Source organism: Pseudophryne corroboree, unplaced genomic scaffold (assembly GCF_028390025.1).
Source record: "Pseudophryne corroboree isolate aPseCor3 unplaced genomic scaffold, aPseCor3.hap2 scaffold_1667, whole genome shotgun sequence".
NCBI classification, from domain to species: Eukaryota; Metazoa; Chordata; class Amphibia; order Anura; family Myobatrachidae; genus Pseudophryne; species Pseudophryne corroboree.
In genome coordinates, this window is record NW_026968303.1 from 68,179 (window position 1) to 94,984 (window position 26,806).

At 46.7% G+C, this 26,806-nt stretch overlaps 31 non-coding genes and 4 pseudogenes across 31 annotated transcripts; 28 read left to right on the forward strand and 7 right to left on the reverse strand.

Moving 5' to 3' along the window:
- Nucleotides 1-63: 63 nt before the first annotated feature.
- Nucleotides 64-179, reverse strand: LOC135001710 (U5 spliceosomal RNA). Its single transcript, XR_010203082.1, has one exon. It is a non-coding gene; the product is annotated as a U5 spliceosomal RNA (small nuclear RNA).
- Nucleotides 180-454: 275 nt separating this feature from the next.
- LOC135001709 (U5 spliceosomal RNA) lies at nt 455-570 on the reverse strand. The gene has a single exon (XR_010203081.1). It is a non-coding gene; the product is annotated as a U5 spliceosomal RNA (small nuclear RNA).
- Nucleotides 571-848: 278 nt separating this feature from the next.
- LOC135001708 (U5 spliceosomal RNA) lies at nt 849-964 on the reverse strand. Its single transcript, XR_010203080.1, has one exon. It is a non-coding gene; the product is annotated as a U5 spliceosomal RNA (small nuclear RNA).
- Nucleotides 965-1,250: 286 nt separating this feature from the next.
- LOC135001704 (U5 spliceosomal RNA) lies at nt 1,251-1,366 on the reverse strand. Its single transcript, XR_010203076.1, has one exon. It is a non-coding gene; the product is annotated as a U5 spliceosomal RNA (small nuclear RNA).
- A 270-nt stretch (nt 1,367-1,636) lies between these two features.
- On the reverse strand, nt 1,637-1,752 carry LOC135001707 (U5 spliceosomal RNA). Its single transcript, XR_010203079.1, has one exon. It is a non-coding gene; the product is annotated as a U5 spliceosomal RNA (small nuclear RNA).
- Nucleotides 1,753-1,896: 144 nt separating this feature from the next.
- On the forward strand, nt 1,897-2,059 carry LOC135001700 (U1 spliceosomal RNA). Its single transcript, XR_010203074.1, has one exon. It is a non-coding gene; the product is annotated as a U1 spliceosomal RNA (small nuclear RNA).
- Nucleotides 2,060-2,730: 671 nt separating this feature from the next.
- LOC135001675 (U1 spliceosomal RNA) lies at nt 2,731-2,894 on the forward strand. The gene has a single exon (XR_010203052.1). It is a non-coding gene; the product is annotated as a U1 spliceosomal RNA (small nuclear RNA).
- Nucleotides 2,895-3,046: 152 nt separating this feature from the next.
- On the forward strand, nt 3,047-3,209 carry LOC135001694 (U1 spliceosomal RNA). Its single transcript, XR_010203070.1, has one exon. It is a non-coding gene; the product is annotated as a U1 spliceosomal RNA (small nuclear RNA).
- Nucleotides 3,210-3,880: 671 nt separating this feature from the next.
- Nucleotides 3,881-4,044, forward strand: LOC135001695 (U1 spliceosomal RNA). Its single transcript, XR_010203071.1, has one exon. It is a non-coding gene; the product is annotated as a U1 spliceosomal RNA (small nuclear RNA).
- A 152-nt stretch (nt 4,045-4,196) lies between these two features.
- Nucleotides 4,197-4,359, forward strand: LOC135001699 (U1 spliceosomal RNA). Its single transcript, XR_010203073.1, has one exon. It is a non-coding gene; the product is annotated as a U1 spliceosomal RNA (small nuclear RNA).
- Nucleotides 4,360-5,031: 672 nt separating this feature from the next.
- Nucleotides 5,032-5,195, forward strand: LOC135001682 (U1 spliceosomal RNA). Its single transcript, XR_010203059.1, has one exon. It is a non-coding gene; the product is annotated as a U1 spliceosomal RNA (small nuclear RNA).
- A 152-nt stretch (nt 5,196-5,347) lies between these two features.
- Nucleotides 5,348-5,510, forward strand: LOC135001691 (U1 spliceosomal RNA). The gene has a single exon (XR_010203068.1). It is a non-coding gene; the product is annotated as a U1 spliceosomal RNA (small nuclear RNA).
- A 615-nt stretch (nt 5,511-6,125) lies between these two features.
- Nucleotides 6,126-6,289, forward strand: LOC135001677 (U1 spliceosomal RNA). Its single transcript, XR_010203054.1, has one exon. It is a non-coding gene; the product is annotated as a U1 spliceosomal RNA (small nuclear RNA).
- Nucleotides 6,290-6,441: 152 nt separating this feature from the next.
- On the forward strand, nt 6,442-6,604 carry LOC135001696 (U1 spliceosomal RNA). Its single transcript, XR_010203072.1, has one exon. It is a non-coding gene; the product is annotated as a U1 spliceosomal RNA (small nuclear RNA).
- A 671-nt stretch (nt 6,605-7,275) lies between these two features.
- On the forward strand, nt 7,276-7,439 carry LOC135001712 (U1 spliceosomal RNA). Its single transcript, XR_010203084.1, has one exon. It is a non-coding gene; the product is annotated as a U1 spliceosomal RNA (small nuclear RNA).
- Nucleotides 7,440-7,591: 152 nt separating this feature from the next.
- Nucleotides 7,592-7,743, forward strand: LOC135001701 (U1 spliceosomal RNA; annotated as a pseudogene).
- A 683-nt stretch (nt 7,744-8,426) lies between these two features.
- LOC135001689 (U1 spliceosomal RNA) lies at nt 8,427-8,590 on the forward strand. The gene has a single exon (XR_010203066.1). It is a non-coding gene; the product is annotated as a U1 spliceosomal RNA (small nuclear RNA).
- Nucleotides 8,591-8,743: 153 nt separating this feature from the next.
- On the forward strand, nt 8,744-8,906 carry LOC135001692 (U1 spliceosomal RNA). Its single transcript, XR_010203069.1, has one exon. It is a non-coding gene; the product is annotated as a U1 spliceosomal RNA (small nuclear RNA).
- A 615-nt stretch (nt 8,907-9,521) lies between these two features.
- Nucleotides 9,522-9,685, forward strand: LOC135001684 (U1 spliceosomal RNA). Its single transcript, XR_010203061.1, has one exon. It is a non-coding gene; the product is annotated as a U1 spliceosomal RNA (small nuclear RNA).
- Nucleotides 9,686-9,837: 152 nt separating this feature from the next.
- On the forward strand, nt 9,838-10,000 carry LOC135001687 (U1 spliceosomal RNA). The gene has a single exon (XR_010203064.1). It is a non-coding gene; the product is annotated as a U1 spliceosomal RNA (small nuclear RNA).
- Nucleotides 10,001-10,670: 670 nt separating this feature from the next.
- Nucleotides 10,671-10,834, forward strand: LOC135001678 (U1 spliceosomal RNA). Its single transcript, XR_010203055.1, has one exon. It is a non-coding gene; the product is annotated as a U1 spliceosomal RNA (small nuclear RNA).
- Nucleotides 10,835-10,986: 152 nt separating this feature from the next.
- Nucleotides 10,987-11,128, forward strand: LOC135001697 (U1 spliceosomal RNA; annotated as a pseudogene).
- A 694-nt stretch (nt 11,129-11,822) lies between these two features.
- Nucleotides 11,823-11,986, forward strand: LOC135001683 (U1 spliceosomal RNA). The gene has a single exon (XR_010203060.1). It is a non-coding gene; the product is annotated as a U1 spliceosomal RNA (small nuclear RNA).
- Nucleotides 11,987-12,138: 152 nt separating this feature from the next.
- On the forward strand, nt 12,139-12,302 carry LOC135001686 (U1 spliceosomal RNA). The gene has a single exon (XR_010203063.1). It is a non-coding gene; the product is annotated as a U1 spliceosomal RNA (small nuclear RNA).
- A 671-nt stretch (nt 12,303-12,973) lies between these two features.
- Nucleotides 12,974-13,137, forward strand: LOC135001706 (U1 spliceosomal RNA). Its single transcript, XR_010203078.1, has one exon. It is a non-coding gene; the product is annotated as a U1 spliceosomal RNA (small nuclear RNA).
- A 152-nt stretch (nt 13,138-13,289) lies between these two features.
- LOC135001698 (U1 spliceosomal RNA) lies at nt 13,290-13,431 on the forward strand (annotated as a pseudogene).
- Nucleotides 13,432-14,049: 618 nt separating this feature from the next.
- On the reverse strand, nt 14,050-14,212 carry LOC135001688 (U1 spliceosomal RNA). Its single transcript, XR_010203065.1, has one exon. It is a non-coding gene; the product is annotated as a U1 spliceosomal RNA (small nuclear RNA).
- Nucleotides 14,213-14,364: 152 nt separating this feature from the next.
- Nucleotides 14,365-14,528, reverse strand: LOC135001681 (U1 spliceosomal RNA). Its single transcript, XR_010203058.1, has one exon. It is a non-coding gene; the product is annotated as a U1 spliceosomal RNA (small nuclear RNA).
- A 7,122-nt stretch (nt 14,529-21,650) lies between these two features.
- Nucleotides 21,651-21,814, forward strand: LOC135001679 (U1 spliceosomal RNA). Its single transcript, XR_010203056.1, has one exon. It is a non-coding gene; the product is annotated as a U1 spliceosomal RNA (small nuclear RNA).
- Nucleotides 21,815-21,966: 152 nt separating this feature from the next.
- Nucleotides 21,967-22,101, forward strand: LOC135001702 (U1 spliceosomal RNA; annotated as a pseudogene).
- Nucleotides 22,102-22,803: 702 nt separating this feature from the next.
- Nucleotides 22,804-22,967, forward strand: LOC135001673 (U1 spliceosomal RNA). Its single transcript, XR_010203050.1, has one exon. It is a non-coding gene; the product is annotated as a U1 spliceosomal RNA (small nuclear RNA).
- A 152-nt stretch (nt 22,968-23,119) lies between these two features.
- LOC135001690 (U1 spliceosomal RNA) lies at nt 23,120-23,282 on the forward strand. The gene has a single exon (XR_010203067.1). It is a non-coding gene; the product is annotated as a U1 spliceosomal RNA (small nuclear RNA).
- Nucleotides 23,283-23,953: 671 nt separating this feature from the next.
- LOC135001674 (U1 spliceosomal RNA) lies at nt 23,954-24,117 on the forward strand. The gene has a single exon (XR_010203051.1). It is a non-coding gene; the product is annotated as a U1 spliceosomal RNA (small nuclear RNA).
- A 152-nt stretch (nt 24,118-24,269) lies between these two features.
- LOC135001703 (U1 spliceosomal RNA) lies at nt 24,270-24,432 on the forward strand. Its single transcript, XR_010203075.1, has one exon. It is a non-coding gene; the product is annotated as a U1 spliceosomal RNA (small nuclear RNA).
- Nucleotides 24,433-25,103: 671 nt separating this feature from the next.
- Nucleotides 25,104-25,267, forward strand: LOC135001672 (U1 spliceosomal RNA). Its single transcript, XR_010203049.1, has one exon. It is a non-coding gene; the product is annotated as a U1 spliceosomal RNA (small nuclear RNA).
- Nucleotides 25,268-26,806: the final 1,539 nt, after the last annotated feature.

Here is a 26,806-nt window from a genome sequence, read left to right on the forward strand (position 1 = left end):
AAATAAACTTACATTAAAGCTAACAAGAAAGCACACTCGTTCTGTCTTTAAACTGATAAAAGAAACCCCAATAATATGGGGCATGCAAAAATTTAGATAAAACTCAGTTTTGCTCCTCTCCACGGAAATCTTTAATAAAAGGCGAAATATTTGTTAGTTCTGAAGAGAAACCAGAGCATGACCAAGATTCCACCTGTCGCCTGAGTGCCATGCCAGCAGTTCTCATTCAGCTCAAAGTGAGCACCCAATTTGAATGAAAGAAAGCAGATTTCTCACCAGGCTTCCCCTTGCTATAAACATGGTTTGTACTCTTTTCCATGTGCTCCCAGATCTTTCAAACAATTAGTGTGGTCAAGAAAGTTCTGTTTGAAAAGAAACAAACATTGACTGTCATTTCTATGCAAATGAGCTTACATTAAAGCACACTCGTTCTATCTTTAAACCGATAAAATAAAACCCCAATAAGATGGGGCATGCAAAAATTGAGATAAAACTCAGTTTTGCTCCTCTTCACGGAAATCTTTAGTAAAAGGCGAAAGATTTGTTCGTTCTGAAGAGAAACCACAGCATGACCAAGATTCTACCTGTCGCCTGAGTGCCATGCCAGCAGTCCTCATTCAGCTCAAAGTGAGCACCCAATTTGAAAGAAAGAAAGAAAGCAGATTTCTCACCAAGCTTCCCCTTGCTATAAACATGGTTTGTACTCTTTTCCATGTGCTCCCACATCTTTCAAGCAATTAGTATAGTCAAGAAAGTTCTGTTTGAAAAGAAACAAACATTTACTGTCATTTCTATGCAAATGTGCTTACATTAAAGCACACTCGTTCTATCTTTAAACTGATAAAAGAAACCCCAATAAGACGGGGCATGCAAAAATTGAGATAAAACTCAGTTTTGCTCCTCTCCACGGAAATCTTTAGTAAAAGGCGAAAGATTTGTTCGTTCTGAAGAGAAACCAGAGCATGACCAAGATTCCACCTGTCGCCTGAGTGCCATGCCAGCAGTCCTCATTCAGCTCAAAGTGAGCACCCAATTTGAAAGAAAGAAAGCAGATTTCTCACCAGGCTTCCCCTTGCTATAAGCATGGTTTGTACTCTTTTCCATGTGCTCCCAGATCTTTCAAGCAATTAGTATGGTCAAGAAAGTTCTGCTTGAAAAGAAACAGACATTTATTGTCATTGTTCTGCAAATAAACTTACATTAAAGCTAACAAGAAAGCACACTCGTTCTGTCTTTAATCCGATAAAAGAAACCCCAATAATATGGGGCATGCAAAAATTGAGATAAAACTCAGTTTTGCTCCTCTCCACGGAAATCTTTAGTAAAAGGCGAAAGATTTGTTCGTTCTGAAGAGAAACCAGAGCATGACCAAGATTCCACCTGTCGCCTGAGTGCCGTGCCAGCAGTCCTCATTCAGATCAAAGTGAGCGCCCAATTTGAAAGAAAGCAGATTTCTCACCTGTCTTCTCCTTGCTATAAGCATGGTTTGTACTGTATTCCATGTGCTCCCAGATCTTTCAAGCAAGTAGCATGGTCAAGAAAGTTCTGTTTGAAAAGAAACAAACATTTACTGTCATTTCTATGCAAATGAGCTTACATTAAAGCACACTCATTCTATCTTTAAACCGATAAAAGAAACCCCAAAAAGATGGGGCATGCAAAAATTGAGATAAAACTCGGTTTTGCTCCTCTCCACGGAAATCTTTAGTAAAAGGCGAAAGATTTGTTCGTTCTGAAGAGAAACCAGAGCATGACCAAGATTTTTATCTGAAAATATGTGTTCTCCCTGCAGTTGTTGTCCCCAGATGAGAGTTCCCTTGTGCTGCCTCAGTTGAATCTCCTTTACTTGACAGGGGGATGCTCGAGCAGCGACCCTCCCCAGCTCTAGCCCAACTCCTACTTACCTGCCAGGTGAGATACTATGATCATGAAGGTGCTTCTCCCAGGGCAAGGCTCACCCATTGCACTCTGGGTGTGCTGCTTCTGCGTTTTCCCCAAATGTGGGAAACTTGACTGCATAATTTGTGTTTCCCCTGGTCGGCTCTCGTATAATTCAGATCTCTTTGTCTCAGGTCTCTCTCCAGCCTAGTTTGCTGTCTGTTTCCACTTCTCTTTTCTTGAGCCGCTCCCTTCTATGCCCTTGCGCACTATCCTGACTTCTACCGTCTGCTTACTTCGTGCCTTCCAACGCACAATGCAAACTACAGGTAGTGCTGCAGGGCCCACACCCTTTTACTTGCCTTACAGAGCGTCTCTGGAGCAGTTACAGTGCCCAGCTGCTGCAAGAAATCAGCTTGAATGCTTCAGGGGCTGGGGCATAGCCAACATGAGCCCCACACCGAAGGAGGGTGGAGGTGTGTAATGCGAACTAGGGGTCATCCAAGCGCCGCAAAAGGCCGCCATGCCCTGCACGCCCCTTGTCTCTTTTCATATGCAGACGAGGGTTGAAGCCAACTTTGACCCACTGTTTGGATGACATCACCATATGCAAATCCATCTGCTGCAGGCCTTCCCCCAGGAATGCTTGCACTAGTTGTTGCATTTGGTTTGTTGTTTGGGGGTGCTTCAGTATTAGGCAGCCTTCTGCCCTCCCATGTTCATCTGAAAATATGTGTTCTCCCTGCAGTTGTTGTCCCCAGATGAGAGTTCCCTTGTGCTGCCTCAGTTGAATCTCCTTTACTTGACAGAGATGTGCCTGAGCAGCGGCCCTCCCCAGCCCTATCCCAAATCATACTTATTTTGCATAGGCGATACCATGGTCATGAAGATTGTTCTCCCAGGGTGAGGTTCATTCATTGCATTCTGGGTATGCTGACCCCTGTGATTTCCCCAAATGTGGGAAACTCGACTGCATTATTTGTGGTAGTGGGGGACTGTGTTTGTGCTTTCCTCTGGTCAGCTCTGGTAAAAATCAGATTTCTTTATATCAGATCTTCCTCTAGCCTTGTTCTTCTTTCGAGAGTTCCCTTGTGCTGCCTCAGTTGGATCTCTTTCACTTGAGAGGGGGGTGCCCGAGCAGCGACCCTCCCCAGCTCTAGCCCAACTCCTACTTACCTGCCAGGTGAGATACTATGATCATGAAGGTGCTTCTCCCAGGGCAAGGCTCACCCATTGCACTCTGGTTGTGCTGCCCCTGCGATTTCCCCAAATGTGGGAAACTTGACTGCATAATTTGTGTTTCCCTTGGTCATCTCTCGTATAATTCAGATCTCTTTGTCTCAGGTCTCTCTCCAGCCTAGTTTGCTGTCTGTTTCCACTTCTCTTTTCTTGAGCCGCTCCCTTCTATGCCCTTGTGCACTATCCTGACTTCTCCCGTCTGCTTACTTCGTGCCTTCCAACGCACAATGCAAACTACAGGTAGTGCTGCAGGGCCCACACCCTTTTACTTGCCTTACAGAGCAGCTCTGGAGCAGTTACAGTGCCCAGCTGCTGCAAGAAATCAGCTTGAATGCTTCAGGGGCTGGGGCATAGCCAACATGAGCCCCACACCGAAGGAGGGTGGAGGTGTGTAATGCGAACTAGGGGTCATCCAAGCGCCGCAAAAGGCCGCCATGCCCTGCACGCCCCTTTTCTCTTTTCATATGCAGACGAGGGTTGAAGCCAACTTTGACCCACTGCTTGGATGGCATCACCATATGCAAATCCATCTGCTGCAGGCCTTCCCCCAGGAATGCTTGCACTGGTTGTTGCATTTGGTTTGTTGTTTGGGGGTGCTTCAGTATTAGGCAGCCTTCTGCCCTCCCATGTTCATCTGAAAATATGTGTTCTCCCTGCAGTTGTTGTCCCCAGATGAGAGTTCCCTTGTGCTGCCTCAGTTGAATCTCCTTTACTTGAAAGAGATGTGCCTGAGCAGCGGCCCTCCCCAGCCCTATCCCAAATCATACTTATTTTGCATAGGAGAGACCATGGTCTTGAAGATTGTTCTCCCAGGGTGAGGTTCATTCATTGCATTCTGGGTATGCTGACCCCTGTGATTTCCCCAAATGTGGGAAACTCAACTGCATTATTTGTGGTAGTGGGGGACTGTGTTCGTGCTTTCCTCTGGTCAGCTCTGGTAAAAGTCAGATTTCTTTGTTTCAGATCTTCCTCTAGCCTTGTTCTTCTTTCGAGAGTTCCCTTGTGCTGCCTCAGTTGGATCTCCTTCACTTGACAGGGGGGTGCCCGTGCAGCGACTCTCCCCAGCTCTAGCCCAACTTCTACTTACCTGCCAGGTGAGATACTATAATCATGAAGGTGCTTCTCCCAGGGCAAGGCTCACCCATTGCACTCTGGATGTGCTGCCCCTGCGATTTCCCCAAATGTGGGAAACTTGACTGCATAATTTGTGTTTCCCCTGGTCGGCTCTCGTATAATTCAGATCTCTTTGTCTCAGGTCTCTCTCCAGCCTAGTTTGCTGTCTGTTTCCACTTCTCTTTTCTTAAGCCGCTCCATTCTATGGCCTTGCGCACTATCCTTACTTCTCCCGTCTGCTTACTTTGTGCCTTCCAATGCACAATGCAAACTACAGGTAGTGCTGCAGGGCCCACACCCTTTTACTTGCCGTACAGAGCAGCTCTGGAGCAGTTACAGTGCCCAGCTACTGCAAGAAATCAGCTTGAATGCTTCAGGGGCTGGGGCATAGCCAACATGAGCCCCACACCGAAGGAGGGTGGAGGTGTTTAATGCGAACTAGGGGTCATCCAAGCGCCGCAAAAGGCCGCCATGCCCTGCACGCCCCTTTTCTCTTTTCATATGCAGACGAGGGTTGAAGCCAACTTTGACCCACTGCTTTGGATGACATCACCATATGCAAATCCATCTGCTGCAGGCCTTCCCCCAGGAATGCTTGCACTAGTTGTTGCATTTGGTTTGTTGTTTGGGGGTGCTTCAGTATTAGGCAGCCTTCTGCCCTCCCATGTTCATCTGAAAATATGTGTTCTCCCTGCAGTTGTTGTCCCCAGATGAGAGTTCCCTTATGCTGCCTCAGTTGAATCTCCTTTACTTGAAAGAGATGTGCCTGAGCAGCGGCCCTCCCCAGCCCTATCCCAAATCATACTTATTTTGCATAGGAGATACCATGGTCATGAAGATTATTCTCCCAGTGTGAGGTTCATTCATTGCATTCTGGGTATGCTGACCCCTGTGATTTCCCCAAATGTGGGAAACTCGACAGCATTATTTGTGGTAGTGGGGGACTGTGTTTGTGTTTTCCTCTGGTCAGCTCTGGTAAAAGTCAGATTTCTTTGTCTCAGATCTTCCTCTAGCCTTGTTCTTCTTTCGAGAATTCCCTTGTGCTGCCTCAGTTGGATCTCCTTCACTTGACAGGGGGTTACCCGAGCAGCGACCCTCCCCAGCTCTAGCCCAACTCCTACTTACCTGCCAGGTGAGATACTATGATCACGTAGGTGCTTCTCCCAGGGCAAGGCTCACCCATTGCACTCTGGGTGTGCTGCTCCTGCGATTTCCCCAAATGTGGGAAACTTGACTGCATAATTTGTGTTTCCCCTGGTCGGCTCTCGTATAATTCAGATCTCTTTGTCTCAGGTCTCTCTCCAGCCTAGTTTGCTGTCTGTTTCCACTTCTCTTTTCTTAAGTGCCTTCCAATGCACAATGCAAACTACAGGTAGTGCTGCAGGGCCCACACCCTTTTACTTGCCGTACAGAGCAGCTCTGGAGCTGTTACAGTGCCCAGCTGCTGCAAGAAATCAGCTTGAATGCTTCAGGGGCTGGGGCATAGCAAACATGAGCCCCACACCGAAGGAGGGTGGGGGTGTTTAATGTGAACTAAGGGTCATCCAAGCGCCGCAAAAGGCCGCCATGCCCTGCATACCCCTTTTCTCTTTTCATATGCAGATGAGGGTTCCAGCCAACTTTGGCCCACTGCTTGGATGACATCACCGTATGCAAATCCGTCTTCTGCAGAACTTCCCCCAGGAATGCTTGTACTAGTTGTTGCATTTGGTTTGTTGTTTGGGGGTGCTTCAGTATTAGGCAGCCTTCTGCCCTCCCATGTTCATCTGAAAATATGTGTTCTCCCTGCAGTTGTTGTCCCCAGATGGGAGTTCCCTTGTGCTGCCTCAGTTGAATCTCCTTTACTTGACAGAGATGTGCCTGAGCAGCGGCCCTCCCCAGCCCTATCCCAAATCATACTTATTTTGCATAGGAGATACCATTTTCATGAAGATTGTTCTCCGAGGGTGAGGTTCATTCATTGCATTTTGGGTATGCTGACCCCTGTGATTTCCCCAAATGTGGGAAACTCGACTGCATTATTTGTGGTAGTGGGGGACTGTGTTTGTGCTTTCCTCTGGTCAGCTCTGGTAAAAATCAGATTTCTTTATATCAGATCTTCCTCTAGCCTTGTTCTTCTTTCGAGAGTTCCCTTGTGCTGCCTCAGTTGGATCTCTTTCACTTGAGAGGGGGGTGCCCGAGCAGTGACCCTCCCCAGCTCTAGCCCAACTCCTACTTACCTGCCAGGTGAGATACTATGATCATGAAGGTGCTTCTCCCAGGGCAAGGCTCACCCATTGCACTCTGGTTGTGCTGCCCCTGCGATTTCCCCAAATGTGGGAAACTTGACTGCATAATTTGTGTTTCCCTTGGTCATCTCTCGTATAATTCAGATCTCTTTGTCTCAGGTCTCTCTCCAGCCTAGTTTGCTGTCTGTTTCCACTTCTCTTTTCTTGAGCCGCTCCCTTCTATGCCCTTGCGCACTATCCTGACTTCTCCCGTCTGCTTACTTCGTGCCTTCCAACGCACAATGCAAACTACAGGTAGTGCTGCAGGGCCCACACCCTTTTACTTGCCTTACAGAGCAGCTCTGGAGCAGTTACAGTGCCCAGCTGCTGCAAGAAATCAGCTTGAATGCTTCAGGGGCTGGGGCATAGCCAACATGAGCCCCACACCGAAGGAGGGTGGAGGTGTGTAATGCGAACTAGGGGTCATCCAAGCGCCGCAAAAGGCCGCCATGCCCTGCACGCCCCTTTTCTCTTTTCATATGCAGACGAGGGTTGAAGCCAACTTTGACCCACTGCTTGGATGGCATCACCATATGCAAATCCATCTGCTGCAGGCCTTCCCCCAGGAATGCTTGCACTAGTTGTTGCATTTGGTTTGTTGTTTGGGGGTGCTTCAGTATTAGGCAGCCTTCTGCCCTCCCATGTTCATCTGAAAATATGTGTTCTCCCTGCAGTTGTTGTCCCCAGATGAGAGTTCCCCTGTGCTGCCTCAGTTGAATCTCCTTTACTTGACAGAGATGTGCCTGAGCAGCGGCCCTCCCCAGCCCTATCCCAAATCATACTTATTTTGCATAGGAGAGACCATGGTCTTGAAGATTGTTCTCCCAGGGTGAGGTTCATTCATTGCATTCTGGGTATGCTGACCCCTGTGATTTCCCCAAATGTGGGAAACTCAACTGCATTATTTGTGGTAGTGGGGGACTGTGTTTGTGCTTTCCTCTGGTCAGCTCTGGTAAAAGTCAGATTTCTTTGTTTCAGATCTTCCTCTAGCCTTGTTCTTCTTTCGAGAGTTCCCTTGTGCTGCCTCAGTTGGATCTCCTTCACTTGACAGGGGGGTGCCCGTGCAGCGACTCTCCCCAGCTCTAGCCCAACTTCTACTTACCTGCCAGGTGAGATGCTATAATCATGAAGGTGCTTCTCCCAGGGCAAGGCTCACCCATTGCACTCTGGATGTGCTGCCCCTGCGATTTCCCCAAATGTGGGAAACTTGACTGCATAATTTGTGTTTCCCCTGGTCGGCTCTGGTATAATTCAGATCTCTTTGTCTCAGGTCTCTCTCCAGCCTAGTTTGCTGTCTGTTTCCACTTCTCTTTTCTTAAGCCGCTCCATTCTATGGCCTTGCGCACTATCCTTACTTCTCCCGTCTGCTTACTTTGTGCCTTCCAATGCACAATGCAAACTACAGGTAGTGCTGCAGGGCCCACACCCTTTTACTTGCTGTACAGAGCAGCTCTGGAGCAGTTACAGTGCCCAGCTAATGCAAGAAATCAGCTTGAATGCTTCAGGGGCTGGGGCATAGCCAACATGAGCCCCACACCGAAGGAGGGTGGAGGTGTTTAATGCGAACTAGGGGTCATCCAAGCGCCGCAAAAGGCCGCCATGCCCTGCACGCCCCTTTTCTCTTTTCATATAAAGACGAGGGTTGAAGCCAACTTTGACCCACTGCTTTGGATGACATCACCATATGCAAATCCATCTGCTGCAGGCCTTCCCCCAGGAATGCTTGCACTAGTTGTTGCATTTGGTTTGTTGTTTGGGGGTGCTTCTGTATTAGGCAGCCTTCTGCCCTCCCATGTTCATCTGAAAATATGTGTTCTCCCTGCAGTTGTTGTCCCCAGATGAGAGTTCCTTTATGCTGCCTCAGTTGAATCTCCTTTACTTGACAGAGATGTGCCTGAGCAGCGGCCCTCCCCAGCCCTATCCCAAATCATACTTATTTTGCATAGGAGAGACCATGGTCATGAAGATTATTCTCCCAGTATGAGGTTCATTCATTGCATTCTGGGTATGCTGACCCCTGTGATTTCCCCAAATGTGGGAAACTCGACAGCATTATTTGTGGTAGTGGGAGACTGTGTTTGTGTTTTCCTCTGGTCAGCTCTGGTAAAAGTCAGATTTCTTTGTCTCAGATCTTCCTCTAGCCTTGTTCTTCTTTCGAGAATTCCCTTGTGCTGCCTCAGTTGGATCTCCTTCACTTGACAGGGGGGGTACCCGAGCAGCGACCCTCCCCAGCTCTAGCCCAACTCCTACTTACCTGCCAGGTGAGATACTATGATCACGTAGGTGCTTCTCCCAGGGCAAGGCTCACCCATTGCACTCTGGGTGTGCTGCTCCTGCGATTTCCCCAAATGTGGGAAACTTGACTGCATAATTTGTGTTTCCCCTGGTCGGCTCTCGTATAATTCAGATCTCTTTGTCTCAGGTCTCTCTCCAGCCTAGTTTGCTGTCTGTTTCCACTTCTCTTTTCTTAAGTGCCTTCCAATGCACAATGCAAACTACAGGTAGTGCTGCAGGGCCCACACCCTTTTACTTGCCTTACAGAGCAGCTCTGGAGCTGTTACAGTGCCAAGCTGCTGCAAGAAATCAGCTTGAATGCTTCAGGGGCTGGGGCATGGCCAACATGAGCCCCACACCGAAGGAGGGTGGGGGTGTTTAATGCGAACTAAGGGTCATCCAAGCGCCGCAAAAGGCCGCCATGCCCTGCATACCCCTTTTCTCTTTTCATATGCAGATGAGGGTTCCAGCCAACTTTGGCCCACTGCTTGGATGACATCACCGTATGCAAATCCGTCTTCTGCAGACCTTCCCCCAGGAATGCTTGTACTAGTTGTTGCATTTGGTTTGTTGTTTGGGCGTGCTTCAGTATTAGGCAGCCTTCTGCCCTCCCATGTTCATCTGAAAATATGTGTTCTCCCTGCAGTTGTTGTCCCCAGATGAGAGTTCCCTTGTGCTGCCTCAGTTGAATCTCCTTTACTTGACAGAGATGTGCCTGAGCAGCGGCCCTCCCCAGCCCTATCCCAAATCATACTTATTTTGCATAGTAGATACCATGGTCATAAAGACTGTTCTCCCAGGATGAGGTTCATTCATTGCATTCTGGGTATGCTGACCCCTGTGATTTCCCCAAATGTGGGAAACTCAACTGCATTATTTGTGGTAGTGGGGGACTGTTTTTGTGTTTTCCTCTGGTCAGCTCTGGTAAAAGTCAGATTTCTTTGTCTCAGATCTTCCTCTAGCCTTGTTCTTCTTTCGAGAGTTCCATTGTGCTGCCTCAGTTTGATCTCCTTCACTTGACAGGGGGGTACCCGAGTAGCGACCCTCCCCAGCTCTAGCCCAACTCCTACATACCTGCCAGGTGAGATACTATGATCATGAAGGTGCTTCTCCCAGGGCAAGGCTCACCCATTGCACTCTGGGTGTGCTGCTCCTGCGATTTCCCCAAATGTGGGAAACTTGACTGCATAATTTGTGTTTCCCCTGGTCGGCGCTTGTATAATTCAGATCTCTTTGTCTCAGGTCTCTCTCCAGCCTAGTTTGCTGTCTGTTTCCACTTCTCTTTTCTTGAGCCCCTGCCGTCTATGCCCTTGTGCACTCTCCTGACTTCTCCTGTCTGCTTACTTTGTGCCTTCCAACGCACAATGCGACTACAGGTAGTGCTGCAGGGCCCACACCCTTTTACTTGCCTTACAGAGCAGCTCTGGAGCTGTTACAGTGCCCAGCTGCTGCAAGAAATCAGCTTGAATACTTCAGGGGCTGGGGCATAGCCAACATGAGCCCCACACCGAAGGAGAATGGAGGTGTTTAATGCGAACTAGGGGTCATCCAAGCACCGCAAAAGGCCGCCATGCCCTGCATAACCCTTTTTTCTTTGCATATGCAGATGAGGGTTCCAGCCAACTTTGGCCCACTGCTTGGATGACATCACCGTATGCAAATCCGTCTTCTGCAGACCTTCTCCCAGGAATGCTTTTACTAGTTGTTGCATTTGGTTTGTTGTTTGGGGGTGCTTCAGTATTAGGCAGCCTTCTGCCCTCCCATGTTCATCTGAAAATATGTGTTCTCCCTGCAGTTGTTGTCCCCAGATGAGAGTTCCCTTGTGCTGCCTCAGTTGAATCTCCTTTACTTGACAGAGATGTGCCTGAGCAGCGGCCCTCCCCAGCCCTATCCCAAATCATACTTATTTTGCATAGGAGATACCATGGTCATGAAGATTGTTCTCCCAGAGTTAGGTTCATTCATTGCATTCTGGGTATGCTGACCCCTGTGATTTCCCCAAATGTGGGAAACTCAACTGCATTATTTGTGGTAGTGGGGGACTGTGTTTGTGCTTTCCTCTGGTCAGCTCTGGTAAAAGTCAGATTTCTTTGTCTCAGATCTTCCTCTAGCCTTGTTCTTCTTTCGAGAGTTCCCTTGTGTTGCCTCAGTTGGATCTCCTTCACTTGACAGGGGGGTGCCCGAGCAGCGACCCTCCCCAGCTCTAGCCCAACTCCTACTTACCTGCCAGGTGAGATACTATGATCATGTAGGTGCTTCTCCCAGGGCAAGGCTCACCCATTGCACTCTGGGTGTGCTGCCCCTGCGATTTCCCCAAATGTGGGAAACTTGACTGCATAATTTGTGTTTCCCCTGGTCGGCTCTCATATAATTCAGATCTCTTTGTCTCAGGTCTCTCTCCAGCCTAGTTTGCTGTCTGTTTCCACTTCTTTTTTCTTGAGCCCCTCCCTTCTATACCCTTGTGGACTCTCTTGACTTCTCCTCCTGTCTGCTTACTTTGTGCCTTCCAACGCACAATGCAAACTACAGGTAGTGCTGCAGGGCCCACACCCTTTTACTTGCCTTTCAGAGCAGCTCTGGAGCTGTTACAGTGCCCAGCTGCTGCAAGAAATCAGCTTGAATGCTTCAGGGGCTGGGGCATAGCCAACATGAGCCCCACACCGACGGAGGGTGGAGGTGTTTAATGCGAACTAAGGGTCATCCAAGCGCCGCAAAAGGCCGCCATGCCCTGCATACCCCTTTTCTCTTTTCATATGCAGATGAGGGTTCCAGCCAACTTTGGCCCACTGCTTGGATGACATCACCGTATGCAAATCCGTCTTCTGCAGACCTTCCCCCAGGAATGCTTGTACTATTTGTTGCATTTGGTTTGTTGTTTGGGGTGCTTCAGTATTAGGCAGCCTTCTGCTCTCCCATGTTCATCTGAAAATATGTGTTCTCCCTGCAGTTGTTGTCCCCAGATGAGAGTTCCCTTGTGCTGCCTCAGTTGAATCTCCTTTACTTGACAGAGATGTGCCTGAGCAGCGGCCCTCCCCAGCCCTATCCCAAATCATACTTATTTTGCATAGGAGATACCATGGTCATGAAGATTGTTCTCCCAGGGTGAGGTTCATTCATTGCATTCTGGGTATGCTGACCCCTGTGATTTCCCCAAATGTGGGAAACTCGACTGCATTATTTGTGGTAGTGGGGGACTGTGTTTGTGCTTTCCTCTGGTCAGCTCTGGTAAAAGTCAGATTTCTTTGTCTCAGATCTTCCTCTAGCCTTGTTCTCTTTTTGAGAGTTTCCTTGTGCTGCCTCAGTTGGATCTCCTTCACTTGACAGGGGGGTGCCCGAGCAGCGACCCTCCCCAGCTCAAGCCCAACTCTTACTTACCTGCCAGGTGAGATACTATGATCAGGAAGGTGCTTCTCCCAGGGCAAGGCTCACCCATTGCACTCTGGGTGTGCTGCTCCTACGATTTCCCCAAATGTGGGACACTTGATTGCATAATTTGTGTTTCCTCTGGTCGGCTACTCGTATAATTCAGATCTCTTTGTCTCAGGTCTCTCTTTAGCCTAGTTTGCTGTCTGTTTCCACTTCTCTTTTCTTGAGCCCCTGCCTTCTATGCCCTTGTGCACTCTCCTGACTTCTCCTGTCTGCTTACTTTGTGCCTTCCAACGCACAATGCGAACTACAGGTAGTGCTGCAGGGCCCACACCCTTTTACTTGCCTTACAGAGCAGCTCTGGAGCTGTTACAGTGCCCAGCTGCTGCAAGAAATCAGCTTGAATACTTCAGGGGCTGGGGCATAGCCAACATGAGCCCCACACCGAAGGAGAATGGAGGTGTTTAATGCGAACTAGGGGTCATCCAAGCGCCGCAAAAGGCCGCCATGCCCTGCATAACCCTTTTTTCTTTGCATATGCAGATGAGGGTTCCAGCCAACTTTGGCCCACTGCTTGGATGACATCACCGTATGCAAATCCGTCTTCTGCAGACCTTCTCCCAGGAATGCTTTTACTAGTTGTTGCATTTGGTTTGTTGTTTGGGGGTGCTTCAGTATTAGGCAGCCTTCTGCCCTCCCATGTTCATCTGAAAATATGTGTTCTCCCTGCAGTTGTTGTCCCCAGATGAGAGTTCCCTTGTGCTGCCTCAGTTGAATCTCCTTTACTTGACAGAGATGTGCCTGAGCAGCGGCCCTCCCCAGCCCTATCCCAAATCATACTTATTTTGCATAGGAGATACCATGGTCATGAAGATTGTTCTCCCAGGGTTAGGTTAATTCATTGCATTCTGGGTATGCTGACCCCTGTGATTTCCCCAAATGTGGGAAACTCAACTGCATTATTTGTGGTAGTGGGGGACTGTGTTTGTGCTTTCCTCTGGTCAGCTCTGGTAAAAGTCAGATTTCTTTGTCTCAGATCTTCCTCTAGCCTTGTTCTTCTTTCGAGAGTTCCCTTGTGTTGCCTCAGTTGGATCTCCTTCACTTGACATGGGGGTGCCCGAGCAGCGACCCTCCCCAGCTCTAGCCCAACTCCTACTTACCTGCCAGGTGAGATACTATGATCATGTAGGTGCTTCTCCCAGGGCAAGGCTCACCCATTGCACTCTGGGTGTGCTGCCCCTGCGATTTCCCCAAATGTGGGAAACTTGACTGCATAATTTGTGTTTCCCCTGGTCGGCTCTCATATAATTCAGATCTCTTTGTCTCAGGTCTCTCTCCAGCCTAGTTTGCTGTCTGTTTCCACTTCTTTTTTCTTGAGCCCCTCCCTTCTATACCCTTGTGGACTCTCTTGACTTCTCCTCCTGTCTGCTTACTTTGTGCCTTCCAACGCACAATGCAAACTACAGGTAGTGCTGCAGGGCCCACACCCTTTTACTTGCCTTTCAGAGCAGCTCTGGAGCTGTTACAGTGCCCAGCTGCTGCAAGAAATCAGCTTGAATGCTTCAGGGGCTGGGGCATAGCCAACATGACTGACCCCTAGTTTGCATTAAACACCTCCACCCTCCTTCGGTGTGGGGCTCATGTTGGCTATGCCCCAGCCCCTGAAGCATTCAAGCTGATTTCTTGCAGCAGCTGGGCACTGTAACAGCTCCAGAGCTGCTCTGTAAGGCAAGTAAAAGGGTGTGGGCCCTGCAGCACTACCTGTAGTTTGCATTGTGCATTGGAAGGCACAAAGTAAGCAGACGGGAGGAGAAGTCAGGATAGTGCACAAGGGTATAGAAGGAAGCGGCTGAAGAAAAGAGAAGTGGAAACAGACAGCAAACTAGGCTGGAGAGAGACCTGAGACAAAGAGATCTGAATTATACGAGAGCCGACCAGGGGAAACACAAATTATGCAGTCAAGTTTCCCACATTTGGGGAAATCGCAGGAGCAGCACACCCAGAGTACAATGGGTGAGCCTTGCCCTGGGAGAAGCACCTTCATGATCATAGTATCTCACCTGGCAGGTAAGTAGGAGTTGGTCTAGAGCTGGGGAGGGTTGCTGCTCGGGTACCCCCCTGTAAAGTGAAGGAGATCCAACTGAGGCAGCACAAGGGAACTCTCGAAAGAAGAACAAGGCTAAAGGAAAATCTGAGACAAAGAAATCTGACTTTTACCAGAGCTGACCAGAAGAAATCACAAACACAGCCTCCCACTACCACAAATAATGCAGTCAAGTTTCCCACATTTGGGGAAATCACAGGGGTCAGCATACCCAAAATGCAATGAATGAACCTCACCCTGGGAGAAAAATCTTCATGACCATGGTATCTCCTATGCAAAATAAGTATGATTTGGAATAGGGCTGGGGAGGGCCGCTGCTCATGCACATCTCTATCAAGTAAAGGAGATTCAACTGAGGCAGCACAAGGGAACTCTCATCTGGGGACAACAACTGCAGGGAGAACATATATTTTCAGATGAACATGGGAGGGCAGAAGGCTGCCTAATACTGAAGCACCCCCAAACAACAAACCAAATGCAACAACTAGTGCAAGCATTCCTGGGGGAAGGCCTGCCGCAGATGGATTTGCATATGGTGATGTCATCCAAGCAGTGGGTCAAAGTTGGCTTCAACCCTCGTCTGCATATGAAAAGAGAAAAGGGGCGTGCAGGGCATGGTGGCCTTTTGCGGCGCTTGGCTGACCCCTAGTTTGCATTAAACACCTCCAACCTCCTTTGGTGTGGGGCTCATGTTCAAAGTTCAAAACAGGGTACAACTTGCACGGGTTAATGCTTGCATTGGTTAACTTATTAACATTATCCTTAACATTTATACAGTTGCTAAGTGCCTATTAGTCAAAAGGTTGGTGGTTCAATCCCACCCAGGGACGTAATTGACCTTGTGATCAGATTTTGGTGATATTTAAGTAGACAAGTCAAAATTGCAAACCCCCTCTTATGGTGTAGGGTACCTGGCCTTCTCTGATGTAATCAGAGTTAGATTTGATTAAGTGATTTTATAAAAAATCAGCTAGGAAGCACAATTTAGCAGTGGGTTGCAGAGAAAAAGAAAAATGCTGGCAGAAAAATCCAATTGAGTGATTAAACAGCTCTTCATTTTCTGGCTTTATTTTTATGATAACAAATTTGTTCTCTGAAAAGTGTCCACAAAGCCAAGTATCTGATTAACATCTTTGTAGGGATGGTTTTTCACCTATTACTAAATTAAACTTGCTTCATTGGAAAGGCAGCAAGATGCATCCTCATTTCAATATCTATGGAAATAATACAGGTTGACACCAGGAAACATTAACGCCACTGCATCTTTGCTGTTTTCTCATGTGGAAGTCTGTTTAATGTGAAAACAAGGTGATATCTAATTAGCACACAGGTAAGGAATTAAGAAAATCTTTATTTAAGGGTGAAGATGTTTCTCACAAAATCGTTGCCCCAATGCATCATTGAAATTCAAGCTGGAAAGATGATTTTAATATATCACTTGTACATTTTGTATTGCTCTTCTGGTGACAATGTAGTTTGTTTTTGTCAATTACCATTTTAATAATCGGGTAAAGAAAATTAATTGGATTTTTGAAAGAAAACAATACTGTCAATATACTATTAAAACAAATTAAAATGGTAAAAGTTATTGTACTTTAAGTAAAAATAAAAGAGCAAAAATATCAATCCCAGTTTTGGATTACTTTAATTAACAAAAAAAATGCATATAGCAGAGGATAGTTTCAATCTGCCTACCTCTGGGTTATGGACCCAGCATGCTTCCATTACAGTACTCTGCTGCACATGTAAGTGCAAGAGATCCTGAAGCACTCACTCATCATGGGAAAGTACCAATGTGTTTCTTCATTGGTTGATGGAAGAAACATCTTACAAAAACTCTCCACATTATTGACTTTTTAAAATGTTTCTAGGAATCGTTCTAGATGAATGCTTATTAGCCTTTGTCAGTATATAGTTTTGCAAAGTGTCGCTGTGGCGCAATCAGTTAGTGTGTAAGGCTATTAACCAAAAGGTTGGTGGTTCAATCCCACCCAGGGACTTAATTGACCTTGTTATCAGATTTTGGTGATCTTTAAGTAGACAAGTCAAAATTTCAAACCCCCTGTTATGGTGTAGGGTACCTGGCCTTCTCTGATGTAATCAGAGTTAGATTTGATTCAGTGATTTTATAAAAACAGCTAGGAAGCACAATTTAGCAGTGGGTTGCAGAGAAAAAGAAATATGCTGGCAGAAAAATCCAATTGAGTGATTAAACAGCTCTTCATTTTCTGGCTTTATTTTTATGCTAACTAATTTGTTCTCTGAAAAGTGTCCACAAAGCCAAGTATCTGATTAACATATTTGTAGTGATGGTTTTTCACCTATTACTAAATTAAACTTGCTTCATTGGAAAGGCAGCAAGATGCATCCTCATTTCAATATCTACTGAAATAATACAGGTTGACACCAGGAAACATTAACGCCACTGCATCCTTGCTGCTTTCTCATGTGGAAGTCTGTTTAATGTGAAAACAAGGTGATATCTAATTAGCACACAGGTAAGGAATTAAGAAAATCTTTATTTAAGGGTGAAGATGTTTCTCACAAAATCGTTGCCCCAATGCATCATTGAAATTCAAGCTGGAAAGATGATTTTAATATATCACTTGTACATTTTGTATTGCTCTTCTGGTGACAATGTAGTTTGTTTTTGTCAATTACCATTTTAATAATCGGGTAAAGAAAATTAATTGGATTTTTGAAAGAAAACAATACTGTCAATATACTATTAAAACAAATTAAAATGGTAAAAGTTATTGTACTTTAAGTAAAAATAAAAGCTAAAATATCAATCCCAGTTTTGGATTACTTTAATGAACAAAAAAAAAATGCATATAGCAAAGGATAGTTTCAATCTGCCTACCTCTGGGTTATGGGCCCAGCATGCTTCCAGTGCAGTACTCTGCTGCACATGTAAGTGCAAGAGATCCTGAAGCACTCACTCATCATGCGAAAGTACCAATGTGTTTCTTCATTGGTTGCTGGAAGAAACATCTTACAAAAACTCTCCAGATTATTGACTTTTTAAAGTTTTTCTAGGAAACCTGCGACCCTCCAGCTGCTGTGGAACTACATATCCCAGCATGCCCTGCCTCAGTTTTAGCATACCTTAATAGCAAAACTGTGGCAGGGCATGCTGGGATGTGTAGTTTCACAGCAGCTGGAGGGCCACAGGATGAAGACCCATGTGCTAGAACCAAACCGCAGGTACATTGAATGCTAGCAAGCTGAATGTTTAAATCCTTTTTGTTCCGCAGCATTCCAATGCGGAAGATTCCATGGAACCAGAGATTATTCCATTGAGAAGGACATGCTGCCTGGATGACTGCACTGTGCAAATTAAATCACGGAGCCAGTTGGCTTGTGGGTGGCTCTGGTGACTGGGTGGTTGGGTGGGCGGTGTGTCGGAGGTGGAGCACATGCAAATGAATGTGTATCATCCAGCTAGTGAGAGAGAAAACTCATGCAGGAGTGTGCCTGCTTGTCAGTGAGTTATGCACCTTGCCAGACGTCAAATCTACATGGAGCAACTGGAGGGGACAAGAGCAGGTTTGGAAAATATACACAGAAGAGCATATATGCTGGCGCATTCTCCATGATTGTGTCAGCTTATGTTTTGGTGCACTGCACTTTCCTCCACTAAGTTTTAGCCATTTTGTTTAAACGCAAGTGTAGTTGCTTCTCGCTCTTTTGGCTGTGATATTGTATTGTGGTTGAAGAGTCTGCTGGAGGGATTGTTTTCTTCATTGGCGAGAGACTGAAGATATTCCAGGATGGAAGGCTTGGGAACACTATCCGTTTTTCAGTTGTGGAAGAGTTGAAAGACCGGATTGGACTACATTCTATAGTAAAGGGTATCTTTGTATTTATTAATCCTCCCTTTATATGTGTCTGTCTTTTAATAAAGCTTTGGGCTTGTGATTCCGTCACCCTCTTACACTCCACACCCATAGCCTTATTAACTATTGTATTGTTTAAATGTATAGTGCAGTTCATGATTTATAGTGTAGGCTGACCTGTACTGTAGTTCTTGAACTGTACTATACCGACAGCATTTGTATTGTGTTTTGGCTGTGCTGCAACACAGTACTTATGTGTGTAATGTTTATGTATGTTTTTTTGCTTCTTTATGTCAATAAAGACTGCTTTTTCAATCCAATATCTGAAAACAATCAATGTTTATCTTTGATGGCAATAGAAGTGGTATGATATTTGCTGCTTTTGAAAGGCAATATCTGATATGTCCCCTATCTGGGAACCATATATTAAATGGCTTTTCAGAAAAGGGAGATGGGAGAAGAGCTTTCAGTACTTGTAGGACCGATGCACATTTCCTATTCTAGCCTCCAAAAACAGATTCAGTTGCATTTTCCAGCGTGTTTTGGATGCGCCTTTGCAAATGTCTTACATCGACAAACTTATTTAGTACTATTTTGCAAATAGGGTTACATTGTTGCAACATTGTGTTCCCTAATTGCTTGATTTTTTAAATGCAACAATTGATAAAAACACCTGATAACTGCTCTGCGGAGTCTTATTTTGTGTCTACTTCTTATCTACATTTAATTCCGTACCTCTAATCAAGGCATTTTTAAATGCTGGCGGCTGCCAGGACGTGAGGCCTACCTAGACTTTAGATCTGAATTTGAATGTACTTGTGAACTAACTTAATTTCCTACTTCTAAATTCATTCCTAAATTCACTACTTACATGAATCCTGTAGTTGGGCATTTTGGGACTTCGATTGTGGGCATTGTTTTGTGTCCAGACCAGCAGCAGGTGGTGTGCATTTGCTGGAAAGGCATCGAAGACCTCCGATATGCTGCATCTCCTGATGTGTGTCTCCCTCAAGCGGCTGTCAGCAAATGCCTGCTAGACACCCCATTCCAAGCTGATTGTGACATCACGGAACATGCATCATAGAACAGGCATGCTAAAACATGGGTCTTCAACCTGCGACCCTCCAGCTGCTATGGAACTACACATCCCAGCATGCCCTGCCTCAGTTTTAGCATACCTTATAGCAAAACTGTGGCAGGGCGTGCTGGGATGTGTAGTTTCACAGCAGCTGGAGGGCCACAGGATGAAGACCCATGTGCTAGAGCCAAGCCGCAGGTACATTGAATGCTAGCAAGCTGAATATTTAAATCCTTTTTGTTCCGCAGCATTCCAATGCGGAAGATTCCATGGAACCAGAGATCCTTCCATTGAGAAGGACATGCTGCCTGGATGACTACACTGTGCAAATTAAATCACGGAGCCAGTTGGTTTGTGGGTGGCTCTGGTGACTGGGTGGTTGGGTGGGTGGTGTGTCGGAGGTGGAGCACATGCAAATGATTGTGTATCATCCAGCTAGTGAGAGTGAAAACTCATGCAGGAGTGTGCCTGCTTGTCAGTGGGTTATGCACCTTGCCAGACGTTAAATCTACATAGAGCAGCTGGAGGGGACAAGAGCATGTTTGCAAAATATAGATAGAAGAGCATATATGCTGGCGCATTCTCCATGATTGTGTCAGCTTATGTTTTGGTGCACTGCACTTTCCTCCACTAAGTTTTAGCCATTTTTGTTAAGCTCAAGTGTAGTTGCTTCTCGGCCTTTTGGCTGTGATCTTGTATTGTGGTTGAAGGGTCTGCTGGAGGGAGGGGTTGCTTTCTTCATTGGCGAAAGACCAAAGATATTCCAGGATGGAAGGCTTGGGAACACTATCTGTTTTTCAGTTGTGGAAGAGCACAGAGGTCGGATTGGACTACATTCTATAGTAAAGGATGTCTTTCTATTTATTAAACCTCCCCTTATATGTGTCAGTCTTTCAATAAAGCTTCGGGCTTGTGATTCCCTCACCCTCTTACACTCCACACCCATAGCCTTATTAACTGTTGTATTATTGTACAGTTTAAATGTATAGTGCAGTTCATGATTTATAGTGTAGGCTGGCCTGTGCTGTAGTTCTTGAACTGTACTATACCATCAGCATTTCTATTGTGTTTTGGCTGTGCCGCAACGCGGTACTTATGTGTGTAATGTTTATGTATGTTTTTTTGCTTCTTTATGTGCATCGGTCCTACAAGTAATGAAAGCTCTTCTCCCATCTCCCTTTTCTGAAAAGCCATTTAATATATGGTTCCCAGATAGGGGACATATCAGATATTGGATTTCAAAAGCATCAAATATCATACCACTTTTATTGCCATCAAAGATAAACATTGATTGTTTTCAGATATTGGCTTGAAAAAGCAGTCTTTATTGACATAAAAAAAAACATACATAAACATTGCACACATAAATACAGTGTTGCAGCACAGCCAAAACACAATACAAATGCTGACGGTATAGTACAGTTCAAGAACTACAGCACAGGCCAGTCTACACTATAAATCATGAACTGCACTATACATTTAAAGTATACAATAATACAACAGTTAATAAGGCTATGGGTGTGGAGTGTAAGAGGGTGAGGGATTCACAAAACCGAAGCTTTATTGTAACACAGACACATATAAGGGGAGGGTCAATAAATAGAAAGATATCCTTTACTATAGAATGTAGTCCAATCCGACCTCTGTGCTCTTCCACAACTGAAAAACAGATAGTGTTCCCAAGCCTTCCATCCTGGAATATCTTTGATCTTTCGCCAATGAAGAAAACAATCCCTCCCTCCAGCAGACCCTTCAACCACGATACAAGATCACAGCCAAAAGGCCGAGAAGCAACTACACTTGAGCTTAACAAAAATGGCTAAAACTTAGTGGAGGAAAGTGCAGTGCACCAAAACATAAGCTGACACAATCATGGAGAATGCGCCAGCATATATGCTCTTCTATCTATATTTTGCAAACCTGCTCTTGTCCCCTCCAGCTGCTCTATGTAGATTTAACGTCTGGCAAGGTGCATAACCCACTGACAAGCAGGAACACTCCTGCATGAGTTTTCTCTCTCACTAGCTGGATGATACACAATCATTTGCATGCGCTCCACTTCCGACACACCACCCACCCAACCACCCAGTCACCAGAGCCACCCACAAGCCAACTGGCTCCGTGATTTAATTTGCACAGTGTAGTCATCCAGGCAGCATGTCCTTCTCAATGGAAGGATCTCTGGTTCCATGGAATCTTCCGCATTGGAATGCTGCGGAACAAAAAGGATTTAAATATTCAGCTTGCTAGCATTCAATGTACCTGCGGCTTGGCTCTAGCACATGGGTCTTCATCTTGTTGCATTTGGTTTGTTGTTTGGGGGTGCTTCAGTATTAGGCAGCCTTCTGCCCTCCCATGTTCATCTGAAAATATGTGTTCTCCCTGCAGTTGTTGTCCCCAGATGAGAGTTCCCTTGTGCTGCCTCAGTTGAATCTCCTTTACTTGACAGAGATGTGCCTGAGCAGCGGCCCTCCCCAGCCCTATCCCAAATCATACTTATTTTGCATAGGAGATAACATGGTCATGAAGATTGTTCTCCCAGGGTTAGGTTCATTCATTGCATTCTGGGTATGCTGACCTCTGTGATTTCCCCAAATGTGGGAAACTCAACTGCATTATTTGTGGTAGTGGGGGACTGTGTTTGTGCTTTCCTCTGGTCAGCTCTGGTAAAAGTCAGATTTCTTTGTCTCAGATCTTCCTCTAGCCTTGTTCTTCTTTCAAGAGTTCCCTTGTGCTGCCTCAGTTGGATCTCCTTCACTTGACAGGGGGGTGCCCGAGCAGCGACCCTCCCCAGCTCTAGCCCAACTCCTACTTACCTGCCAGGTTAGATACTATGATCATGAAGTTGCTTCTCCCAGGGCAAGGCTCACCCATTGCACTCTGGGTGTGCTGCCCCTGCGATTTCCCCAAATGTGGGAAACTTGACTGCATAATTTGTGTTTCCCCTAGTCGGCTCTCATATAATTCAGATCTCTTTGTCTCAGGTCTCTCTCCAGCCTAGTTTGCTGTCTGTTTCCACTTCTTTTTTCTTGAGCCCCTCTCTTCTACACCCTTGTGCACTATCCTGACTTCTCCTCCTGTCTGCTTACTTTGTGCCTTCCGATGCACAATGCAAACTACAGGTAGTGCTGCAGGGCCCACACCCTTTTACTTGCCTTACAGAGCAGCTCTGGAGCTGTTACAGTGCCAAGCTGCTGAAAGAAATCAGCTTGAATGCTTCAGGGGCTGGGGCATGGCCAACATGAGCCCCACACCGAAGGAGGGTGGGGGTGTTTAATGCGAACTAAGGGTCATCCAAGCGCCGCAAAAGGCCGCCATGCCCTGCATACCCCTTTTCTCTTTTCATATGCAGATGAGGGTTCCAGCCAACTTTGGCCCACTGCTTGGATGACATCACTGTATGCAAATCCGTCTTCTGCAGACCTTCCCCCAGGAATGCTTGAACTAGTTGTTGCATTTGGTTTGTTGTTTGGGGGTGCTTCAGTATTAGGCAGCCTTCTGCCCTCCCATGTTCATCTGAAAATATGTGTTCTCCCGGCAGTTGTTGTCCCCAGATGAGAGTTCCTTTGTGCTGCCTCAGTTGAATCTCCTTTACTTGACAGAGATGTGCCTGAGCAGCGGCCCTCCCCAGCCCTTTCCCAAATCATACTTATTTTGCATAGGAGATACCATGGTCATAAAGATTGTTCTCCCAGGGTGAGGTTCATTCATTGCATTCTGGGTATGCTGACCCCTGTGATTTCCCCAAATGTGGGAAACTCAACTGCATTATTTGTGGTAGTGGGGGACTGTGTTTGTGTTTTCCTCTGGTCAGCTCTGGTAAAAGTCAGATTTCTTTGTCTCAGATCTTCCTCTAGCCTTGTTCTTCTTTCGAGAGTTCCATTGTGCTGCCTCAGTTTGATCTCCTTCACTTGACAGGGGGGTACCCAAGCAGCGACCCTCCCCAGCTCTAGCCCAACTCCTACATACCTGCCAGGTGAGATACTATGATCATGAAGGTGCTTCTCCCAGGGCAAGGCTCACCCATTGCACTCTGGGTGTGCTGCTCCTGCGATTTCCCCAAATGTGGGAAACTTGACTGCATAATTTGTGTTTCCCCTGGTCGGCTCTCGTATAATTCAGATCTCTTTGTCTCAGGTCTCTCTCCAGCCTAGTTTGCTGTCTGTTTCCACTTCTCTTTTCTTGAGCCGCTGCCTTCTATGCCCTTGTGCACTCTCCTGACTTCTCCTGTCTGCTTACTTTGTGCCTTCCAACGCACAATGCAAACTACAGGTAGTGCTGCAGGGCCCACACCCTTTTACTTGCCTTTCAGAGCAGCTCTGGAGCTGTTACAGTGCCCAGCTGCTGCAAGAAATCAGCTTGAATGCTTCAGGGGCTGGGGCATAGCCAACATGAGCCCCACACCGACGGAGGGTGGAGGTGTTTAATGCGAACTAAGGGTCATCCAAGCGCCGCAAAAGGCCGCCATGCCCTGCATACCCCTTTTCTCTTTTCATATGCAGATGAGGGTTCCAGCCAACTTTGGCCCACTGCTTGGATGACATCACCGTATGCAAATCCGTCTTCTGCAGACCTTTTCCCAGGAATGCTTGTACTAGTTGTTGCATTTGGTTTGTTGTTTGGGGGTGCTTCAGTATTAGGCAGCCTTCTGCTCTCCCATGTTCATCTGAAAATATGTGTTCTCCCTGCAGTTGTTGTCCCCAGATGAGAGTTCCCTTGTGCTGCCTCAGTTGAATCTCCTTTACTTGACAGAGATGTGCCTGAGCAGCGGCCCTCCCCAGCCCTATCCCAAATCATACTTATTTTGCATAGGAGATACCATTGTCATGAAGATTGTTCTCCCAGGGTGAGGTTCATTCATTGCATTCTGGGTATGCTGACCCCTGTGATTTCCCCAAATGTGGGAAACTCGACTGCATTATTTGTGGTAGTGGGGGACTGTGTTTGTGCTTTCCTCTGGTCAGCTCTGGTAAAAGTCAGATTTCTTTGTCTCAGATCTTCCTCTAGCCTTGTTCTTTTTTCGAGAGTTTCCTTGTGCTGCCTCAGTAGGAGCTCCTTCACTTGACAGGGGGGTGCCCGAACAGCGACCCTCCCCAGCTCTAGCCCAACTCCTACTTACCTGCCAGGTGAGATACTATGATCAGGAAGGTGCTTCTCCCAGGGCAAGGCTCACCCAATGCACTCTGGGTGTGCTGCTCCTACGATTTCCCCAAATGTGGGACACTTGATTACATAATTTGTGTTTCCTCTGGTCGGCTCTCGTATAATTCAGATCTCTTTGTCTCAGGTCTCTCTCCAGCCTAGTTTGCTGTCTGTTTCCACTTCTCTTTTCTTGAGCCGCTCCCTTCTATGCCCTTGTGCACTATCCTGACTTCTCCCGTCTGCTTACTTTGTGCCTTCCAAAGCACAATGCAAACTACAGGTAGTGCTGCAGGGCCCACACCCTTTTACTTGCTTTACAGAGCAGCTCTGGAGCTGTTACAGTGCCCAGCTGCTGCAAGAAATCAGCTTGAATGCTTCAGGGGCTGGGGCATAGCCAACATGAGCCCCACACCGAAGGAAGGTGGAGGTGTTTAATGCGAACTAGGGGTCATCCAAGCGCCGCAAAAGGCCGCCATGCCCTGCACACCCCATTTTTATTTTCATATGCAGACGAGGGTTGAAGCCAACTTTGACCCACTGCTTGGATGACATCACCATATGCAAATCCATCTGCTGCAGGCCTTCCCCCAGGAATGCTTGCACTAGTAGTTGCATTTGGTTTGTTGTTTGGGGGTGCTTCAGTATTAGGCAGCCTTCTGCCCTCCCATGTTCATCTGAAAATATGTGTTCTCCCTGCAGTTGTTGTCCCCAGATGAGAGTTCCCTTGTGTTGCCTCAGTTGAATCTCCTTTACTTGACAGAGATGTGCCTGAGCAGCGGCCCTCCCCAGCCCTATCCCAAATCATACTTATTTTGCATAGGAGATACCATGGTCATGAAGATTGTTCTCCCAGGGTGAGGTTCATTCATTGCACTCTGGGTATGCTGACCCCTGTGATTTCCCCAAATGTGGGAAACTCGACTGCATTATTTGTGGTAGTGGGGGACTGTGTTTGTGCTTTCCTCTGGTCAGCTCTGGTAAAAGTCAGATTTCTTTGTCTCAGATCTTCCTCTAGCCTTGTTCTTCTTTCGAGAGTTCCCTTGTGCTGCCTCAGTTGGATCTCCTTCACTTGACAGGGGGTGCCCGAGCAGCAATCCTCCACAGCTCTAGCCCAACTCCTACTTACCTGCCAGGTGAGATACTGTGATCTTCACTGTTAGGGCAATCAGGATGTGGAATTCCCTGCCAGGGAAGGTGGTAATGGCGGACTCTGTAATTGGATTTAAAAAAGGAATGTATACATTTCTGAATGAAAAAGCTATCCAAGGTTATAATACTTAAAATATCAACATGGTTAATCCGGGGGTAACATGAGTTATAGTAGTTAACTAGTCATAAAACATTATTCAGCAAGTATGTAGAATCATCACAACTTAAAACAGGTTGAACACGATGGGCAATTTGGCAATACTTTGGGATCAAAATGACTCCCAAATTCTATGATTTAAGCTGTTTTTTTAGGGTTTTTTGAAAAAAACACCCGAATCCAAAACACACCAGGATGAGGAGGATATGGGTGTTGCTGGCGCTGGGGAGGAAATTGACAAGGAGGATTCTGATGGTGAGGTGGTTTGTTTAAGTCAGGCACCCGGCGAGACACCTGTTGTCCGTGGGAGGAATATGGCCATTGACATGCCTGGTGAAAATACCAAAAAAATCAGCTCTTCGGTGTGGAAGTATTTCAACAGAAATGCGGACAACAGGTGTCAAGCCGTGTGTTGCCTTTGTCAAGCTGTAATAAGTAGGGGTAAGGACGTTAACCACCTCGGAACATCCTCCCTTATACGTCACCTGCAGCGCATTCATCATAAGTCAGTGACAAGTTCAAAAACTTTGGGCGACAGCGGAAGCAGTCCACTGACCAGTAAATCCCTTCCTCTTGTAACCAAGCTCACGCAAACCACCCCACCAACTCCCTCAGTGTCAATTTCCTCCTTCCCCAGGAATGCCAATAGTCCTGCAGGCCATGTCACTGACAATTCTGACGAGTTCTCTCCTGCCTGGGATTCCTCCGATGCATCCTTGAGTGTAACGCCTACTGCTGCTGGCGCTGCTGTTGTTGCTGCTGGGAGTCGATGGTCATCCCAGAGGGGAAGTCGTAAGACCACTTTTACTACTTCCACCAAGCAATTGACTGTCCAACAGTCTTTTGCAAGGAAGATGAAATATCACAGCAGTCATCCTGCTGCAAAGCGGATAACTGAGGCCTTGGCATCCTGGGCAGTGAGAAACGTGGTTCCGGTATCCATCATTACTTCAGAGCCAACTATAGACTTGATTGAGGTACTGTGTCCCCGGTACCAAATACCATCTAGGTTCCATTTCTCTAGGCAGGCGATACCGAAAATGTACACAGACCTCAGAAAAAGACTCACCAGTGTCCTAAAAAATGCAGTTGTACCCAATGTCCACTTAACCACGGACATGTGGACAAGTGGAGCAGGGCAGACTCAGGACTATATGACTGTGACAGCCCACTGGGTAGATGTATTGACTCCCGCCGCAA